General features: G+C 40.4%; 1 protein-coding gene and 1 long non-coding RNA gene across 3 annotated transcripts in view; one reads left to right on the plus strand and one right to left on the minus strand.

The window, feature by feature from the left end:
- Nucleotides 1-20,799, plus strand: part of SERTAD2 (SERTA domain containing 2) — a 113,211-nt gene that overhangs the window by 69,837 nt on the left and 22,575 nt on the right. The window lies entirely within an intron of this gene.
- Nucleotides 4,875-20,642, minus strand: LOC113938670. The gene is made up of 3 exons (XR_003524933.2): nt 20,398-20,642; nt 5,564-5,664; nt 4,875-4,919 (listed from the first exon to the last, which is right to left on the minus strand). It is a non-coding gene; the product is annotated as an uncharacterized LOC113938670 (long non-coding RNA).

The raw sequence follows: 20,799 nt of genomic DNA on the forward strand, positions 1-20,799 counted from the left end.
GTCTTCCCCTGGAAGTCGTAGCCTTCAGCAGACTCCAGAGTTCAAAAACTTACATCAGGCAGATTCTGCTAGTGCAGCTTGGTGCCTAGTTGGAGTGACAGATTTCTGGTGCTTTCTACTGTGCCCATCTTCCCAGATTCCTCTCCCATTCATTTGGTGTTAAGGGAACACTGATTTTATTTGGGGTAACTCTGTGCTAAGTTGAAATACTTGATATTTGGACACCATTGTATTTGATATGGCTATATTCTGGCTCTGTTCTGGCTTATAACATGTGGGTAGAGGTTCTTGGGGGAGGCTATCCCTTCTTGGACAAAAGACAAATGCTCATAAGGACAAACCTTTTGGCTTTATTCTTACCTGGAATGTGAATGAAATAGCTGGTAAATAGCAGCCTTCTTGTGACCCTGAGGACTGTGAGGATGGTGGAATAGTTACCTTTGAACCATCTTTCCAGTCCTGGACTGTATAACCCCACACTTCAAGTTTTGTGAGAAAAAAATAAACACTTTGTTATTTCAACCACTGTTAGTATTTCTTTACTTACAGCCAAATATAAATTCTGACATACCATTAAAGCCCATAACCCTGTGGGTAGAAGTTTGGGCCAGTGGAGATGAGCACCAACATTTTTCAGAACAACTCAAGAGATTTGAGATTCAGCTGCTTAGAGGTATAATGGATATTAAAGAAAGAGGAGTACCATTTATTCTAGTGAGGCTTTAAAGCTTTCGACATTTTTGGTGTATGCTCTCCATTTCTTTGGGTTCACTTGCCAAACATTACTCATACTTTTTTAGGTGGAAAAAGAAAGCACTATAGCCCAGTTACAGCAATGAAAGTAGGAAGAGGCATGCTGGTTGCTCCTGTTACTTATATTTTAAAGCCATTGTAGAAAGGAGCTGATCTCTCTTAGTCTTTATTATGGTTTGTTATGTACACATCTTGCATCAGAATATAATTAAAGCAAAGGGCCAAGAAGGAGGGAATTACAAATAATTAATCCAGATAGCTAACATTCCCTCAGTTATTTGTGACAGAATCTTTTATTAAGCTTAGACTAGGGCCCAGCCCAGTGGACACTCAGTAAATGTTAGGCAAAGGAAAAAAAGTGGGGTTGGTTTTATATGGAATTGCAGGTACAGAGGTTCATCTTCAATACTAGTCAGATGATGAGATTTATTAAAAAATGTCTTCTTGTACTCCAGTCTGGCCTAATGCCTTAAGTGTGTGGACTTCCATCTAATGTGTATCCCAAGCCTGTACATAAGATTCATCATAGTCAGCAACAATGACTGGGCCTACTTGGGGATGAACAAAGTAGCTCTCCTTCCAACACCAGTGACCACCGGAACAGTACTGAACTTAAGTAATTAGTAATAACAAAAACAGCTACCTGTGTTTATCATTTTCAGGGGGCTGTGCTAACTTCTTTAAGTACATAATCTCATTTACCCTCACAGTAACACCTGCCTCGGGTCCTGGTTCTCTCCCCTTTTTACAGCTGAGAAAACTGAGGCTTAAGCAAGTTGCCTAAGGTCAGATAGCCAACACATGGTCAGACGGGAACTTGAGACTCTGTCTGTCCCAGGACTTTTTGACTCCAAAGTTCGTGTTGTTAGGCGTGTCAGAAAATGTTGACTATAGTTTGCTTAACTCTATGTTAAACAGTCTCTAAATACTCTGTATTTTGTACTTTGGTTTTCCTGCAAAGAATCAGAAGGTAACGGTATGAATGGCCTAAGTCATAGTGAAGACTTTTCTATTGTTTCTGTAGAAAAGATGACTTCTGACTAAGGGTGCTTTTGCAGAATCCCTTTTTATTTACTTCTGTTTCACAGTTTGTCTCTCCTGCAAGTGGGAGGGTGGGTCAGAGGTGGATGACTGTGCTCTTCTGGAGTCACACGCAGTGTGCGGTGAGCATAAATGTACATTACGCAGAGGCAGCTTCACATCCGATGGGTCTATCACTGAGCTGCATGACTGTGGCAGCCTTGATGAATCATGGCATTTTAAGCCCTGCCTGTGTCATCAATGTATGTGGGTTGAAATTGCATGGAAACATAGTAGTCCACTAGAACTATAAATAAGAGTAAAATACACCATTGGAATAACAACAGCATTTCTTATAGCAACCAAATACTTGTGAAACCTGTGCATCTTGAGCTTTTTGTTTTTAGAGCTAATGATTTTGTTTACTAGTTTAGATCATCTCAGCATTTTCTATTTAAGTGTTTGAGATTCAGTCATAAAATTTCACTCGGAGCTAAAGCTGTTTATAGAAGCTTAGCCAGTGTGCAGGCATGTTAAAAAGAAAGAGATAATATATATTTTTAAAAAGATATCTTAAAATTTTTCTGATTCATTCTGTTTTATAAATAAGTAGATAGGTAGGTAGATAGATCACCGCACTTAGAAGTGCCCATCTGAATTTGTTTTTAGAGAGGTGCTTTGACAGTCTTCATTTGATGGTTAAGTGAAGTGCTATTTATAATAATGTAAATTTGAAAATGAAAACTGGATTTTGAATCAGATCTGGATTCCAGTCTGGGCTTTGCCACTTGGTCATTGTGGCATCTTGAGAAAGTTTTCTCTAAACCTCAGTTCCGCAAATGAAAAACAGTATAGTAGTAGCTGGCTCTTAGGGCTTTAGGGGGAGAGGAGCAAATAAGATGATGATGTCAACATGCTTTATAATGTGTAAATAAGTAATTATACAGATTTAAAGGTGTGGTACCATTTTTTAAAATTTATTTATTTTAGAGAGAGTATGTGACACACACGCACACACACATGGGGGAGGGGCAGAGGGAGAGACTCTTCAAGCAGACTCCCTGCTGAGCACAGAGCCCAGCTTGGGGCTGGATCCCACAACCCATAAGATCCTGACCTGACCCGAAACCAAGAGTCAGACACTTAACTGAATAAGCGACCCAGGCGCCCCTAAAGTTGTAGTATTATTATCGTATACTCTACAGCCAGCAGATGCACTGATCTAATACCATCCTTCATTCATGAAGGTGACAGTGTCAATTTTGGTCTCTCAAACAACACAGACTTATTGAGCTCTTATGAGGCATGAGGACTTCTTCACATCAGCAGAACTTATGTATAGATTTACAATAGGTGTAGTTTACATAGTGACATATTATTTATATAGCATACACGCATTCTGTACACATGCATTCTATAGATATTTGAAATAATTTCTCTTTAAGCATCCAAATTTGTTTAATGTGAACTTGTTTGATAAAAATCTTTCCCTATACCATTATTGTTCTTGTTGTTATTACATTTTTCCCACAGAGCGCATTGAGCATAATGCTACCTTTTATTCATAATTCAGGATCATTTAGATTGCTAAGGTATTCTGTTGGAACAGAGTCCTTTAGGGCAGGGCTAGTGAGGGAGGGGCACGGTGCTATTTGTCACTACTTTAAATAATCCCACATTGCTAAATTTTTGGAATTCTTGTATCAACATTTTAATCCCTCCTCCTCTTTCAAATTGTTAGCTATCTTTCTTTTTTTTTTTTTTTCATTTTGGCTAGTATCATGTACAATCCATTCTCCTAATTTCCATTTACAATCTATGGTTTGGAGGGAAAAAAATTAAAATTGTCTTTAGGATTAAATAGACAATCAGGAAAGACATGATAATGCATGAGGTTTGGTGCATGGGCTTTGTGATTTCTTCTTTTTTTCTCAAAGATATATTTTTGCTTACTTTGTTAGTTCCAAGTACCTGGAGTCTCTCTGGATGAATTGTCTCACCCAATACCATCATTCTGCATCAGTTTTCTCTAATAATCATCAGTGATACTTCTTTTTTTTTTAAGATTTTATTTATTTATTTATTTATTTATTTATTTATTTATTTATTAGAGAGCGAGTAAGAGAGAAACAGTATGAGAGGGGAGAGGGTCAGAGGGAGAAGCAGGCTCCCCACTGAGCCGGGAGCCCGATGTGAGACTCAATCCCAGGACTCCGGGATCATGACCTGAGCCGAAGGCAGTCACTTAACCAACTGAGCCACCCAGGCGCCCTCATCAGTGATACTTCTATAGCTCTTTACCAATTATAAAATGCTCCCACATACATTGCCTTGCTTGATCATCAATGATCACGAGAGATAGGCAGGACATAAATTATTTTCATATTTTACAGATAAGAAAACTAAGGCATTGGTGGAGGTTATTCAGTGGATTTTAGCCAGGGGTTCCAGCCGAATCTCCCAGGGAGATTTGTTCATCCATACATGCCTGGTGCCTGTACCTGGATAGCTCAATTCCATAGGTCTGGGGCAGGACCCAGGCATATATATTTTGGAAAAACATCCCAAACGATTCTAATGTGCCTGGCTTTCCCCAACCCTTTTATCCATTCTCCACCCCCCACCTCTGCTCCCACTGAGGACCACTGGGTTAAGTTTTTATGACCAATGAGTGATTTACTAAGATGCTTTCATGTGCAGGTTACAGAAAAGCCAACAAACAGTTGCTTAAACCTATGATTTGTAATGGTCCTATAATTGACTGAAGTGTGGTCAGAATAGTGCCCTTCATCCATCCTCCCCCAGCCCCCACTGTGACTTTACTTGGTGAAAGAGACTTTGCAGATGTGGTTAAATTAAGGCTTTTGAAATGGGGAGGCTATCCTGGATTATTTGGCTAGGCTCCATGTAATCACAAGGGTCCTTATAAGAGGGAGGTAAGAAGGTGAAAGGCAGAAGAAGGAAATGGGGCGACAGAAGCAGAGGTTGGAACGCTGTGTTTTGAAGATGGAAGAAGGGGCCATGAGCCAAGGAGTGCAGGTGGCCTCTATAAGCTGGAAAAGACAAGGAGACAGATTCTTCCTGGAAGGCTCCAGAAGGAATGCATCCCTGTCAACAAGGCACTTTTAGACTTCTGACCTCCAGAACTGTTAAGAGAATAAATTTGCATCACTTTAAGCCACTAAGGCTATGGTAATTTGTTATAGAAGCAATAGGAAACCAATAGGAAAAGATTCTTAAGCCTCTCCTGTAGAGATAATGTTTTAGCAGAGCTAGGTGGGGTCCAAGGATGTGGGGTTAGGCTGGTCCCTAGGTGATTCATGGGCCTCTCTCTGGCCCTTGGACCTCACCTACAGCATTATAAACATATCCATAATCCATTTATTGTTTCCCTTGGAAAATCAGAGTGGGCTTTCCTAGCACCCGGTGGTTCTCTTTAGCTCTTTAGTGGTGTCGTCAAGGACCCAGGCTCCACCTCAGCCTCCACCCCACCACCCTCGGTGTGTTGGACTTTTGTCCTCAGCCTTCTTACGTCACGCACACAGGAAGGCACCGCAGCCTCACACAGCCAGGAAAGGAGAGAGAACTCCCTCTGCAAGCCTGTGTGTCCCTCACTTTTTAACCAGGGTGGTAAAATTCTTCCCTAGGGCTCCCAGAGACTGGCTTCCCCTTATATCCCACTAGCCAAAACTGTCACCTGGCTACCTGCATGGGAGGCAGCAAGAAACCTTGAGTCCTCCCCCTCCTTCCCCTCCTGGGAAACCTTTGCATCCCCTCACACAACACTCACCTCTCACCTAGCTGTTACCACTCTCTTCTAAGCTGGTCTTTTAGTGCCGGCTCCTTGTACCATTTAAATCACCTCAGGTACTACCAGTGACACACTTCACTCTGAAAAACAAATGCATTATCTAGTTTAATCTTCGTAACACCACGGGGTCGATAATATTTCCCCCATTTTTACAGTTAAGAATCAGAAATTGAGAAAAATGCCCAGGGTTCATTGGCAGACAGCTCCTAAGCGGCAGATCTGCCTTAATTGTGAAGCTCAAGCTCGGAACCACTACACCCACTGGTTATACAACTAGTTCTCAGTTGTTTAATGTCGGTGGCACATTCTCAAATAGTAGAATTTTTGGCACACTTGAAGAGATTCAAACCTCAAAGCGACACTAAGCAAATCAATCATTACAACACAGTCACCATCATTGGAGGGTTTCGAGAGAGGAGTGACATGACCTGACTTTCGTTTTAGAAGGACCGTTGGCCAGTGTCTTGAGAATACATAGTTAGGGGTCAAGAATATTGCAATCATTGCTTCCCTTCTGACTCAAGGTAAAAGCCAAAGTCATTGCTTTGGCTTATAAGGCCTTCCACAATATGCCCCCTCCTGGTGCCCCATCTCTTTCCACTCCCCCCTCCCCCATTCCCCTCCTTTTGGACGTGGAGCCCTCAGGCATGCTTGCATTTTCTCTTCCCTTTGCTGGGAAGACTCCTGGGCTTGGCTTCAGTTCTCACCTCCCTCACGTCTTTACTTACTCTCATCTTCTGAGTGAGGCTTTCTTAAGCACCTCTTCAAAATCATACCCCCACCCCACACATAACACACCCAAGCACACATTCCCCATCCTCCTTTCCTGTTTTATTTTTCTATATAGCACTTAATATCTAATATGCCATGTAATGTACTAATTTATTCTGTTTTTTCTCTTTCCCCTCACTAACATGTCAGAGCTGTGAGAACAGGGATCCTTCTGGGTTTTCTTTGCTGCCACATTCCCAACCCCCAGAACCTAGGACACAGTGGGCATTCCATAAATGGTTGTTGAATGAATATAATTTTTATGCACAGCTCTGATTAGTTCTATGGAGTAAAGTCCTAGCTGTGAAAGGACCACATTACAGGATATGGATATTTTCAAAGGTTCTTAATACAAACCCTGACCAAACCCTGTCTTCTCAAGGTTGAATCCAGTTACACTTTCATCAGTGGCTCTGACAGCCCAGCCCACTGTGCCCTCACATTGTTATCAGTGCTCACACATCTGTAGTCAGCTTGCTGTGTGTGGCAATCCTATTTCTTTTTCATTTGTATTGCCTTGATTGGGTGAATTTGTGTTTGTTGTTTCATGCATTTCTTCTTTTTTCTTTTAAGATTTTATTTATTTATTTGAGAGAGAGAGAATGAGAGATACAGAGCACAGGAAGGAAGAGGGTCAGAGGGAGAAGCAGACTCCCCGCTGAGCGGGGAGCCCGATGCGGGACTCGATCCCAGGACTCCAGGATCATGACCTGAGCCAAAGGCAGTTGCTTAACCAACTGAGCCACCCAGGTGCCCTCATGCATTTCTTCTTTTGGTGATTATTAGCTTTGTTCATTTTTCCAATTTAGTGTCAATGTTTTTCTAATTTAGTATTGGTGTTTTTCTGATTGATTCATGAGACCTTGTTAGGTAGTAAGATTACTAACTCTTTGTTAACTGTGTTACAAATATTTTTCCTAGTTTGTCCTTTTTCTTTTAATTTTGCTTATGGTGTTTCTTGGCATATAGTTTTGTAGTGTGATCTGTTTTAACTTTATGGTTCTTCTTTTGCTTTATGTTTGGAAAGGTCTTGTCTACCTTTAAGTTATTCATATGTAATTTCTTTTAGTTCTTGTTTTTTTTTTAATATATTTTATTCTTTAGTTAATCTCTAGTGTTTTATCACATTGTTTGGGGCAAAAATCTAACATCCAGTTCTTTCTCCTTAAATAGTAAAGTACTGGGGGCGCCTGGGTGACTCAGTTGGTTAAGCGTCTGCCTTTCGGCTCAGGTCATGATCCTGGGGTCCTGGAATTGAGTCCCACGTCGGGCTTCTTGCTCCACGGGGAGCCTGTTTCTCCCTCTGCCTCTGCCTCTGTCTCTCATGAATAAATACATAAAATCTTAAAAAAAATAATAAACTACTGTACACACCTTCCTCTTGCCCTAATAAGAATGTCATCTTTGACTATATTAGATCTTTATACTAAGGCCTGTTTCAAGTTTTTCAGTGCAGATCCATTTGTATTTTTCTTTTGCCAGAACTCAACTCTATTCATTATTACAGCTTTTTAACATCTTCAGTAAAATTTATTTTTTCTTCATTTGTTTGTTATTCTAAATAACTTTTAAGACCATTCTGTCAAATTCAGGTATAGATGTAGAAATAACGTCCAAAAATAAAAATCCAGTCATGCTACTCCCCCATGGAAAATCTTTTAATGACCCCTCACTGCCTTCAGAATATGAAGTCCAGACCCTTTCATGTGGCATCCAAGGCCTTCCTAGACATGTCCAGCCAAACTCCTTAGTCTTGTATGTTGCTACTCCTTGCTTGCGATTTACGCTTCAGATCTGGACCGATATACTATGCTGTTTCTCACCTCCCTGTCTCTGCTGCTCCATCTACCTTTAATGACCTTGACTAATCCCCATTTACCCTAAAACCATCACCGTGTCTTTCACACTGGCCAGGCTCTGTGGCCACTCCTAAGTGTCCATTGTCATCCTGTGCATGTCTCTTATCACCACATAACCCATTGCATTGCATTGATGAGTTAGACTCCCCCCTGTGAATTTGGTGGGAGCATCTCTTGTGCATTTTGTATTTTTAGTATGTAGCATGCTACCAGTCACCCAGTAGGTGGTATAGATGGAGGAGAAGGGGATTATTCAAGACTGGAAGTAGGGAGATGGATTGTTGCAGTAATCAAAATGAAAGATGATTAGGGTCTTGACTAGGGCAGTGATGGGAAAAATGGAGAGGAAGGGGCATATTTGAAAAATATTTAAGAGAGGAAATTGACAGGACTGTATATCTGGTTAAATGTAAGGGAAAAGGAGTTGGAAGATACTGTGACTCTTAGATTTCTAACCTAGACACCAGGGGTACCTTGTCGGTGCCTTGACCATCCTTAAGCATTCAGGAGGAGGTGCAGATTTAAGGAGGGTACGACTAGGACAATTTCAGATGAGCTGTGAGTTGGAGGTGCCTTCATGATACCCAGTGGAGATGTCTAATAGGCAATGGGATAGAAAGAGGCTGATTATGTACCTCCATTGTTGAAACCAGGACCGTTTTGAGATTGAAGCAGGGTGCTATTAATAATTATGCCGGGACAAGCATAAACTAGGAATGACCCTGACAAACTGGGATATATGGTCTCTCTCCACATAAAGGTCAGATATGTAGCTCAGGAATGTGGTTAATGATTTGTGAATCATTAGCATATAGATGCCCTGAGAGTGGGTGAGGTTGCCTGGGGATGCAAAGAGAAGAAGGAGCAAAAAGAAAACCATAGGGAATACAAACATTTAGGTAGTGATTATCAGCGGGCAAAATTTTTTCCAAATACTCGTGTCTCCAAATTTTCCTGAGGATTTTAACCAATCATCCCCATCCCCCATTCACCTCATTAACCCTCTCTGGTCCCAAATTGCAACCGGAGGAGGTGATTTTTTAAAAAAAGTCAAGAACTATAGGTTTATGGGGTCAGAGGAAGAAGAGCCAGCAAAGGAAACTCTAAGTGTCCAGAGAGATAAGAACCAGCAGACTATAGTTTAAACAGACTCACTGAAAGAGGTGGTTAGAGATGGTCAGTAATGTCAAATGCTACAGAGAGGCTCTGTACTGTGAGGACCTGGGAAGCGTCCATTGGCCGTGGTGCTTAGAAGGCACGGGTGCTCTTTTGTGGGGGTGGTCAAGGGGTGGCTGACAGGGGGAGCCTGCAGAAGCCAGAGGTTGGAGGAAGGACTGAAGCTGTGAAGGGTAGAGACTGGAGCAGGTACTAGCATTCCTGCAGCACCGAAGCACAGGAAGATTGTTTCTTGTTTTAAAATTGAAGATAGAGAGTGTTGAGTCTATAATTTATTGACTTCAGGAGGGGGCCAGTAGAGAGGGCAAGACTGAGTGTAGAGGAGAGGGAAGAAGTAACAGCTTGTAGTCATATTCAAGCTGTTTTCCTTGGCCCGCTTGTCAGGAGTACCTGTGCTGTCCTGCAGTTGAATGCCACCAACCCGTTCCAGTAGGAGTCACTCTGACTTTGAAAACTATCGTTCGGATGTCTCTTTATTTGGTTAGCTTGGGATCTAGATTTTTCTCCCAGTTTTTCATAAAAGACTCAAGATGGGAACCTTTGAATAGAATATAAATTTATCTTTCAGTTGCACTGATTTGCTGAAATGTCACTAAGCGTTAATAACCCATCAATCTAGACTTACGAGTTGATACGATATGTCCTTGTCGATATATCATATCAGCCCATAGGAACATAGAAACATATACTGCAGATGAACATATTCCTTTAAAACATACGTGTGTGTTTATACGGCATCGTACGTCTTAGAAGGAAAAATGAGTTTTAAACTTAGAGTTGATTTTTATTTCCATGAGAAGCTCCATTAAAAACAAAAACAAAAACTTTAAGCTTCAGAATAGAAACTGTTCCGTTTTCTGATCTGCTACCTCATAGTAAGAAGTTAGTTGCAAGGTTAACTTCCTCGGAGAACAGAAGGCAAGGACATCAGCAAAAGGAAAAGAAAGGTTTAATTGCTCTGCAAAGGCCCAGACATGCTCTGAAAAGTAAAGATTTCAGGCTTAATGTGCATGGAACAAAAGGCCGTTGTGAACTGTGTACAAGAGTTGGTGAGAGTTTGTATTCTGCCCCTTTTTTCTGTGGGAGTTATTTCCTGTTGTTGACTAGAGTTCTTTATTTAGAACCACCTAGCTTCAGAATGCCTGCTAGCACGCAGAAAAGTGTGTATTTAAAACATAGGCTTATTTCAAGACAATCTCTGAAAAAAAGTCACATTACCCATGCACTGAGACACATCATGTTCCCAGAGGTCGAGAGAGCATGTGGGCTTTATTTCTATCCCTATATGAAGAGACACAAAATCAGAAAGAATCAAAATGCATTTGGTGTAGCAGCCAGTGGTCACCTCAACACCAAGTGAAAGAAATTTATTTCATGGGTAAATGTGTTTCCGTTGTTTTAAAACACACACACACACACACACACACACACACACGATTTCACTTTTTAGTGCTAAATGCATTATTTGGTATATTAAGGAAGTAAGCCTTCCATATTTTGTGAGGAAGCTTTTATCCTTTCTAGCATGATAGAAGTTAGTCTGGCAGGTGAGAAATATACCCCAAACATGGGCTTTACACCAATTATTCTCTTATACCTGACGTCAGCTGGGCTTCCTGTTAAGAACTTTAGGTTACTACAGTGTTATCCTTAGATTTTACAATCTGTTATTAAGAGAGAAAGAAGGACAATATGTCAAAAATGAATGAAAGGAATAAGTTATTACTGAAATGATGGGGGATAAATAAATACATCAAATATGAATACTGTCCAGTGCTTTATTATTAATAAATATTGGAAATTGTAGGAAAAATTTAGGAAGTTCTACTTCATGGGAACCATAAGGAAGAAAAGAAGGTGTATTTTTTTAACCTGATGAAATCTAAATCAATAAATTCAAAGTATTTATTCCAACATACTTGCTTTTCATGTTTTTAAAAAAGAAATTAAACATTATGGATAAAAGAGAAGCTACCCATGTCTCTCCCTGATTCCTTACCTTCCTCTGTTTACCAGCGGTAACCATTTTCCTAAATATTTTTTATCTCTAATGTTTTTATTTTATAATTGCATAGCTGTGTATTTGTAAACAATGTATAGCAGTATTTTGCATGTTTTAAAAGATTTTATATAATGATATTATACTGTACATATTTAACAGCTTGTTTTGTTTTACTCAACATTTGTGTTTTTAAGATTTAACCATGTGGTTATATGGTACCTTTAGTACTTCTTAACCACTATAGTTTTCAAGTGTATTAATTTATTCTCATCTTGATGAACATTAAGATTGTTTCCCATGTTTAGCTATTACAAGCAAAGCTGCTACAAACATTCTATGTCTCCATGGGGGATAAAAGCAAGAGTTTCTCTAGATTCTAGATTTAGCTCTTCTCATCCAGAATTCCTCCAGAGAATTAAGCCCCGGTACCCTAAGACATCGGTCCTATAGGTCTAGAATGGTTCCAGTGTGGGGCTGGAGCTAGAGACTGATACCTGCTCCTGAGAGCGATTGTGTGGATCTCTTTCTAATTCTTGAGTTCATTTGGGAGACTTGAAATCAGCCATGCTGGGGGTATTTACACCACAAAAATCAGCAGATGCTGCAAATAAAGGCTTCTTTCCCCATCTACCTAGCCAGTTGTTGACCATTGACCAGCACACTACTGGTTTTTAACTTTATACCATCCATGGGAGAATTGAGGAAATAGTCACTTGAATCATTTTCTGTAGGGTTTATTTTTTCATGGAACCCCAGTAAGAAAGACTGCTTGTCTGTGGGTAGCATGTATGCATCTCCCATGTTACCAGATAATGCCAGATTATCTCCAGAATGGTCAATCTGATTGCTGTGAACTATCTTTTTATAATTTGCATTTTTCTTATTACTGATGAGGTTGAGTGTCTTTTCATATATTTATTGGACATTTAAGTTTCCTATTTAACCCATTTTTCTATTGAGTTTATAGGACTTTTTAAAAATTTATTCTGAATACTAATCTTGTGTTGATTATATGAATCACATATATTATTCCATAGTCTTTAGCTTGCCTTTATTTTGTTTAATAGATGTTTAATTTTAATGTAATCAAATTATCCATCTTTTTCTTTATGGTTTCTGCATTGGGTGTCTTGTTTCTGAATAGTCAAAGTCTCGGCAGGAAGCAGAATTCCATTCAAATGATACAACTCATGAGACTTTAATAAAGGGACTTTTTACAGAGATGTGACAAAAGTTGAGGCATGGAAGACCAACAACAGTAGGAAGCTGTTCCTATCCTTAGGTCTAAAGGGGAAAGGGGAGGAAATGGTCTTGCTAGAATTCCTGACAGTTGACACCCTGGAGAAGGGGCCACCCAGAAGCTGTGGGTGTGGAGGGATGGATACTGCCTTGACAGGGGCTCAAAGCAGGAAGGATCAGGAAAGAAATCCCCCACCCTCTTCCCCCTCTGACCCACTGGTCTCCTTTTGGTGCATTGCTTTCACTGAATCCAGCTGGCAACTAGTTGGCAAAAGAACTTAGTTCCTAGGGGGTCAACATTTCAAGGCACAAAGCAAAGCAGAGGTAAGTAGAGAGTGAATCTTAGGAACAAAATAGTACTTTCACATTCCCTCTCCTGAAGCTATAAACACATTCTTCTGTATTCTCTCCTTAAAAGTTTTAATTTAAAATTGTGTTTTAGATATTTAGATTTAGTCCACCTGAAATGTATTTTTTGGAGAAATACTAGGTACTTAATTTTATTTTATTTTTCATGAAGCTAACCAGGTGACCCTTAGCCATTTATTGAATAATCTGTTCTTTCCCACTGATCTGTAATACCACCTCTGTCGTATTTTACACTTCCATCTATGTGTGGGTCTCTTTCTGTACAGTCAGTTCTGTTCTGTTGATTTATTTATCCCTGTGATGAACATTCTCTTTTAATTACTAGAAATTTATAATAAGCCTTGATATCTGACAGGACACATCCCCCATTTTGTCCTTTACACTTATTACAGCTATCTTTCACCTTTTGCTATTCCAGATGATTTCTGTTCCACGAAAAAAAAAATTGGGATTTAAATTGGAATTGTATTCAATTTATTGATGAGTTGAGGCGTGAGAGAAGTGATATTTATTTTTTTAAGATTATTTTATTGATTTATTAGAGCGAGAGTGAGCGCGAGTGGGGGGAGGGGCTGGGGGGAGAGATAGAAGCAGACTGACGAGGGGCTCTATCCCAGGACTTTGAGATCACGACCTGAGCCGAAGGCTGACACTTAACCGACTAAGCCACACAGGCGCCCTGAGAAGTGATATTTATAAAATATTAAGTATTCTTGTCCATAAATGGTATAGTTCTCCATTAATTCTCTTCTTTTCATCTGATGAACTTTTGGAAAGGTTTCTATTTTTTCACTTTTGATTTTTGGCCAAATGTGAAAATAGTAATTCTGGAGTCTTTATCTTTACCGCTGTTATTATCACTAAAACTAAAAGTATGATGTCTAATAGTTCCAAAGTGGTAACAAAGGAGAGTGGATTGAAAATGAACATCTGATTCATTACAATTTTTGTCAACCTTTTTGTAATTTGGGCCTTAATTTCTTAAATAACATTAAAAGGAAGTATAAATGCTGTTGAAATTACCTATATTGTTCCCACAAAATCTAGTTATCTGCATTCCCAGTGTGGACTTGCTGCTCTGTGTAATGAGCCCCAAATGAATCACTGTGGTCAAAGTTAGGGAACCTGGCCCTTTTTAGGTGAGTTTTTTTCTATGATATGACTCTTTCACATTTATGTTTTCTTAAAAGAATCATCTTTAGGAATGATTAACCATTATGTATTGTGTGAGCAAACTCAAATTCATAGCATGTGCATTGATTTGTAACAGAACAGCCCAGCAGTGGGCGTCTATGATAGAGATGATATTCTTGCACTCTCCTTTCTAAATTTGGTGTCACAGGTTCAACTTCTGTTTTTAAAAAGGGAAGTTGCATATGGCTCATTCACATTATCATTTTCTCCTTAAAACCCAGTTTCTCTGATAATTGCCCATTTAAGGAGTTTCATATAGCTCACACAAGACTTCTCTAAGAAAACAGTTTTGAAACAAGTGTTACTTAGAAAGATTAAATTTTTCATTCAATATTTAAAGCATGTTTAGAAAAACAATTGACTGGCCACACAAGTGTATCTAATGTGTTAGTGTTTATCTGGGATGCTTGCTTTAGTACTTCCTACTTGACCTCACTCTGTGCATTTCTGAAATTTTAAATATTAAGAACTTGTAACTTAAAAATTTAACCTTTTTTCAATTTAAAGCAAGGGACCAGTATGATTGGACAGTTGGATGATTTTGAAAAAAATGTTTATTCTTACTTATTCTGGCAACAAGTCTTTAAAACAAAAAGCTCTACATCGGTGACTGAAAGAAAAGTCTACACAATTTTACCTGAGTGCTACCTATCTTCCAGAAAACCCAATAAAAATTCCAAGTAGCAAACAAGCTGATTCCTTTTTAGTTGTATACTATGTTTACATTTAAACTGGGTTTTCTGGCCACATGTTTATTTTCTAATGATACCTTATAGTCTGAACTTAGAAGCATTTCCTGGGCATCTATACACATTAAAGCTTTGCTTTTTTTTTTTTTTTTAACTTCTCAAAGTAGAATTTTTACAGCTGGGACTTCAAAAATGGCTTAAATATATTACTTACATTTCCCAAATTACTATAGTTCTCTTAAATGACTTCTTTACTCATAGGTGATTTAAAGGTACACAGTCCTAGATAGTTTCAACAAGAGATATGAGACTATGTATAGCAGAAAATAGAATTTAGTCTAGCCAGTCATATAAATGCTTGATTTTGAAACATAAAAGAGAGCTGCCATTAGAGTAATACTTTCAAAAAAAATTATTTTTCCTGTCATCATTTTGCCAAGTTTTCCTGGGAGTTAGTATTGGATGATGATACTCATAAAATATTTGATTATTGGCATATTTTTATATTCCATGACCATGAGGGCATGAAGGTGCCAGTAATAAGTGGTCATTTGAACCATTCAGGTAATCACTTGAAAATATGGACAGGCGAGTCTTCACCGCCCCCCCTCCATAATTATCAAATGCTGCTGTGGTTTTAAATATCATTTGACCAAGACTTTTAATTCTTTAAAGTAAGAAGAGGGGGCACCTGGGTGGCTCAGTCGTTAAGCGTCTGCCTTGGGCTCAGATCATGATCCCAGGGTCCTGGGATTGAGCCCCGAGTCGGGCTCCCTGCACAACCGAGAGCCTGCTTCTCCCTCTACCACTCCCCCTGCTTGTGTTCCCTCTCTCGCTGTGTCTCTCTCTGTCAAATAAATAAAATCTTTAAAAAAAATTTAAAAAAAATACACGTATATGGTTATTTATATGTATACATACACACACACGCACAGCTTAGTGAAAAGGTAGCGAGAGGAAAACATTAGCAGGAAAGATTAACCCCTTGAGTTTATGAAACTGGTATAAATAAATAAATAAATAAATAAATTCTTTAAATTATTCATTCACTGAAAACTTACAAATACCTACTGTGTCAGGTACTGTTCTAGAAGCTAGAGATAAAGTGATAAACAAGAATCCCAGTTTTATGAACCATATTGGATATGAGTGAGGGGTCTGAAGGGTGTGATGAGTTTCATTTCTTTTCATTGTGGGGTTTATGGGTTATTAATTCTGTGGGCTAAAATAGGATGCTAACAAAGCCATGGACAGGCAGGTTTGGAGTTCTTTATGTAAGAAGTAGAATTGTTATTTCACGACCCTAGTGTAAGGTCAAAGCAAAATGGTGCCCAGATCCTGGCACAGCACTACCCTCTTCGTGGCCTCTGCATGTCAGCTTTGTACTTCCTGCCTATAAACCATCCTCCCTGCTTGAGGAGTTCATACTCTTCTCAAGACCCTCCGCTTGGTCTTTCCTGGCTTCCACAAACAATTTCCGTGAATGTTAGAAATCTCACAGCCTCCAGACCTTCTCTGTCCCTGGGAGTCAGCTTGATAAAGGAGTTCAGTTGGCAGGTCCATCTCCGAGCCTCTGTTCCCTCCTCTGTAAGATGTGAGAAGGAGTACCTGTCCTTCCTATGGCACAGGGAAGGTGCTATGAAGAGTGAACATGTAAATCCACATGAAAATGCTTTCTAAACCATCCTGCTTCTATCCAAACATTGGAGGAGGGATGGTGTGAGCTACAGATTTCCCAGATAGGTGACTTGAACCATAATGGATAACAGATCCAGGAGAATACGGGCAGAGTGCTCAAATCTGTCTTCTAGATACGAAAACAATTCCAAGAACATATCCTATTGAATAGAGTATATTATTATCGTTATTTGTACTTCTCTTTTCTTTTAGAAATGTGTGAATGTGAAGTTGGTTTTACATTCTTCCAGTTTGAGCAGATTATCTCATTTGAGCCTAAAACTCCCCCATGGGGATAGTCTACATTGTAATCACTTTTTTATAGACTCCTAGCTCTGGGAGGGGCTACAGACATCTTTGAGCCTGAGCACCTCCTTTTGAAGGATGTGAAAGCAGGCCCCCTGATGCCAAGGGTCTGATTCAGCCTCCCTGCTGGCTGTGGCTGAGGACCTAGACCCGAAATCTCCTGACCAAACGACCTGTGCTCTTTCCCCCAGAACCAGTGCTGACCCTAAATCTGTGACATAGTGGATTAAGAAACTAAAAAGTCAACGATTAATCATAGTTAAGTGATTTATTTGTACAAGATCTTCCTACTCCTACTCCAGGACTCATCCCCTCAGCAGGCTGGTTCCCAAGGACAAGGGAGGCGTGGAGGCCATGCGATTTCTAACATGTATTGATGTTTTCTGTGGATGCTAGTAGTTCCAAGTATCTTGAGAAGAGTATGAACTCCTCAAGAAGGGAGGATGGCTTATACACAAGCAGTACAGAGTCGACATGCCCAGGCCCCTGAGAGGGTAGTCCTGTGAGGGGAACTGGGGACAAGCAGAGATGCTTGCGAGAAGCCACCACCAGTCTTCAGTGGAACAGCATCCAGAAGGAAGGGACCACTGGAGTTGTTACCAGGAAAGGCCTCCACTTTCCAGCTGGGAAAAGGGTGAGAGCAAAAGCTGGAGGCTCTAAGAAGGGCTGCTCCAAATTGGACCTCACAGTTTATCTGAAGATTTTAATGGAAAATAGTGGCAATTGGAATGGGAAGGACACTAATGCCCAACAGAAGCTATCTTTTCTAGTCATGGTTAGAAGGAACTAATCAACAATGTTAGGGGGAAAAATGGCTTGAAAAGCATTTTCTTCAAATATTATCACAAAGATTTTGTCCCAAATTCGGATTTAAATATTGTCAGATTTTTAAAGAGAAGAAGGTGTATCTCTAACAGAATAGCCCTCTCTCAGAACATAAGGGGCTGCCAGTGCAAAGCAAGCCAGTAATAATTAGGGAAGCTGTGCAAAAGCAGCTCTTCCCTGGAGTTGAAGTTCTGCTTGTGTGAACCGTGACCTCAGGGAGAAAGAGGGAAAATATTACCTGACAAAAGTAGGTGGAGGAAGAGCCAGAGAGGAGTCTGCAGAAGGAGATGTGTTAACATTCTCCACTGCTACAACAAAGTTTTCAATTCCTAGTGGTTGCAGATACTGAACCTGTCTGTGCCATCTTCGAGAGAGAGAGTTGCGATGGCCAAATCACCGTGTCCAGTATCAACTCCTTGGTAATCAGTTAGGTGATGTGCCTTCCAGAACTTTATTTTGAAGTTAATGGTTTTACGTTATCAGTGAGTGGGAAGTCCAAGTTCAATAAGGATGTCTGTATTTTCCATGAAAAGATGATTGAGTCCAGCTGGCTGCATACAATGTGTCTCAAGAACTGAAATATTTATCTGATTTTATTTTTTTGCCGTAAGATCAATATTTCTAAGGTACAGAGGTGGATGATTACTACTAGTATTTCAAGTGGAGCCTGAGAGGTAAAATATGGTAAAGGAGAAAAAGTGAAGTGTAAAACTATTTTAAAGTCTTTGTTTCTCAGTTTATATAGCCAGCTTGTCCTGGTGTCATTTCTTGGGTGCATGCTAATTAAGTGCTAAAAGTAGCCTTCAGTTAGTGAAGTCCTCTAGTAGTTTGCAAGATGTGAAGGCCCAGAAACTTTCAAAGAGAAGCAGTGAAGTGCAAACTAGTACCCAGAATACAAAGCAATGTTGAGAAGTACCTCTCTGAAACTAAACTAATGAGTATTTTTGCAAATTACCATCACCGTTCTATTCTTACAAAAGCCATGTTTGTTTTCTCCCCAAACAGATATGTTCCCGATAGTTAAATGTGGATGCCTGGCCTAATTTCTTATATTTGAAAGTGAGAAGGAGAAACTCTAAACTCTAAATCCTGAGGGTAGGATTATTTTAAATGGGCTTTTAAATGTCCCAGAGAGTGAGAGTGAAAACCACACTTATTTTCACGAAACGTTTCTTGTTCACTTGCTAAGAATAAGCAATGATTTAAAAAAAAAAAAATCATGCCATTGCATACTGAAGGGAGTTGACTTCAAAAGCTCAGGGAGGGCTTTTCCTTATCTTTGTGGAGTTGGGTTCCCAGGGCCAGGCGGGGATTGCTGGGCTGGCTTGTGGGGGCTCAGCCTGGGGGGAGGGGTGGTTAACCACCTTGTGTGGGACCACATTAGCAGCTGTTGAAGCTGCCACTTCAAGCTTTGATGGAAGATACCAGAATCTAAAAGTGGGGCAAGTGGGGCTCGTATGTACTGTGTACACTGTTAAGAGGTTACTACCTTCAAAAGTGTGGAAAGGTGAAAACCTCTTCACTCGAAAACTCAGGTTGCTCTCCTAAGAAGTCCGACCTTTCCTGAATAACGTGCTGTAGCAGAATGTCAGGTCCACTCTGGAGACACAAAACTTGTCACTTTGATTTTGGTTCTTTTGTACAGGAACACTGCATTTGGTAATCCATTTGCTAGAAAATATCCAAGTTCCACAACAATTCTGTAAGTCTAACTCACTGCTAACTTCAATTCATGAGTAACAGTTTAAATTCATTTTAAATTCAACAGAGCCTCTGGCCTCTGCTACAAAGATATCACAGGAAGAGATTATTGCACCTTCTATTTCAATGGCTTTTCCTTAAAGTGAGCGCTGAAAGTATAAGTGAGTGGGTGGTTAGGAAACTGTTAGTAGTTAGTGTTGTCTCTAAAAGACAGAACTCTGGAAATAAAAAATATCTTGGCTTCGCAGCAAAATCTTTGAATGCTCTGCCACCCAGCACAGACTGAGCAGGACCTGCAGAGGGCCCTGAGCATTACTTCCATGATGTGTAATTTGGAGCGCCACTGTAATGAAACTTTCCAGAGATATCCACAAATAACTAGCTTTTGGCATCGGTTATACTTAAAGAAAAATCTGTAAGATTTTAATTATATTGAGGGTCAAGTAAAAACCTTTTTTGTTCTCCTTCAAAATAAAATGAGAAACACGGTCTTCTCTACCAACATTTTAGCCCAGGTTTAATTTCAATAAGATCATCAATTTGATTGATAACAAATCATTACAGAAGAGTTGAATAGGTCCACACTTGTCTTGATGTTAAAGACTTATAATCACCTTTATGTTAGGTCTTAAAGCTTTATTATCCTTAAATATAACTAGTACAATGAACCCATTAAACGCCAGATATCTGAGATATTGATTGGGGTGACAGCCAAAATTTTAAGGTGCCTGAATTACTTTTTGTAACAGCTTGATACTGAACGCGCATATAATTTTCGAAAATAATCATTAATTTTCCAGGAGAGCTGTCTTCTTCCTTGTGTTTTAAATTCGCACTGCTCAGGCATACACACCTCTCTCAAATAGTATACATTTCCCTGCCACATGTAAGTAGTTCCAAAGCCGATTCCGTCCTAAGGAGAGGGAAAAGGTTATCCACATGAAGCTTCCGGGCAGAGGACCGGGCCTCTGACCGCGCTGCGTCTCCAAGCCTGGGCTTCCCTACCTGCGTGGGCTCTGCCAGCGCGGGCGGCCGGCCACGAAGAATGCAACTCGGCTCCGTCCTACTCCGAAAGTACTGTTGACTTGGTGACCCATTTCGAGTGTTGGGCCGAGGCCGCCGCGCGCAAGGGGCATTTTCTGACCCCGGCTCCAGCTGGAGCCCCCGTTCTGCCGTTCGGACATCTCTGCAGGCCGCTGGTGCGTCCGGAGACGGGGGCGTCTGGGAGTGTCCCAGCTGCGGACGCTGCTCCCCCCCCCCCCCCCCCCCCCCGCTCTCCAGGGACGCCTGTCTCGAAAGCCGCGCAGGGAGCGTGGACGCTGTGCCTCGGGGTCGAATTTTTGCCCCTCGCCTCCTATCCCCTCCTCCCCCGCGGGACCCTGCCCGCCCTACTGACCGGCCCCAAGT

Source organism: Zalophus californianus, chromosome 8 (genome assembly GCF_009762305.2).
Source record: "Zalophus californianus isolate mZalCal1 chromosome 8, mZalCal1.pri.v2, whole genome shotgun sequence".
Lineage (NCBI taxonomy): Eukaryota > Metazoa > Chordata > Mammalia > Carnivora > Otariidae > Zalophus > Zalophus californianus.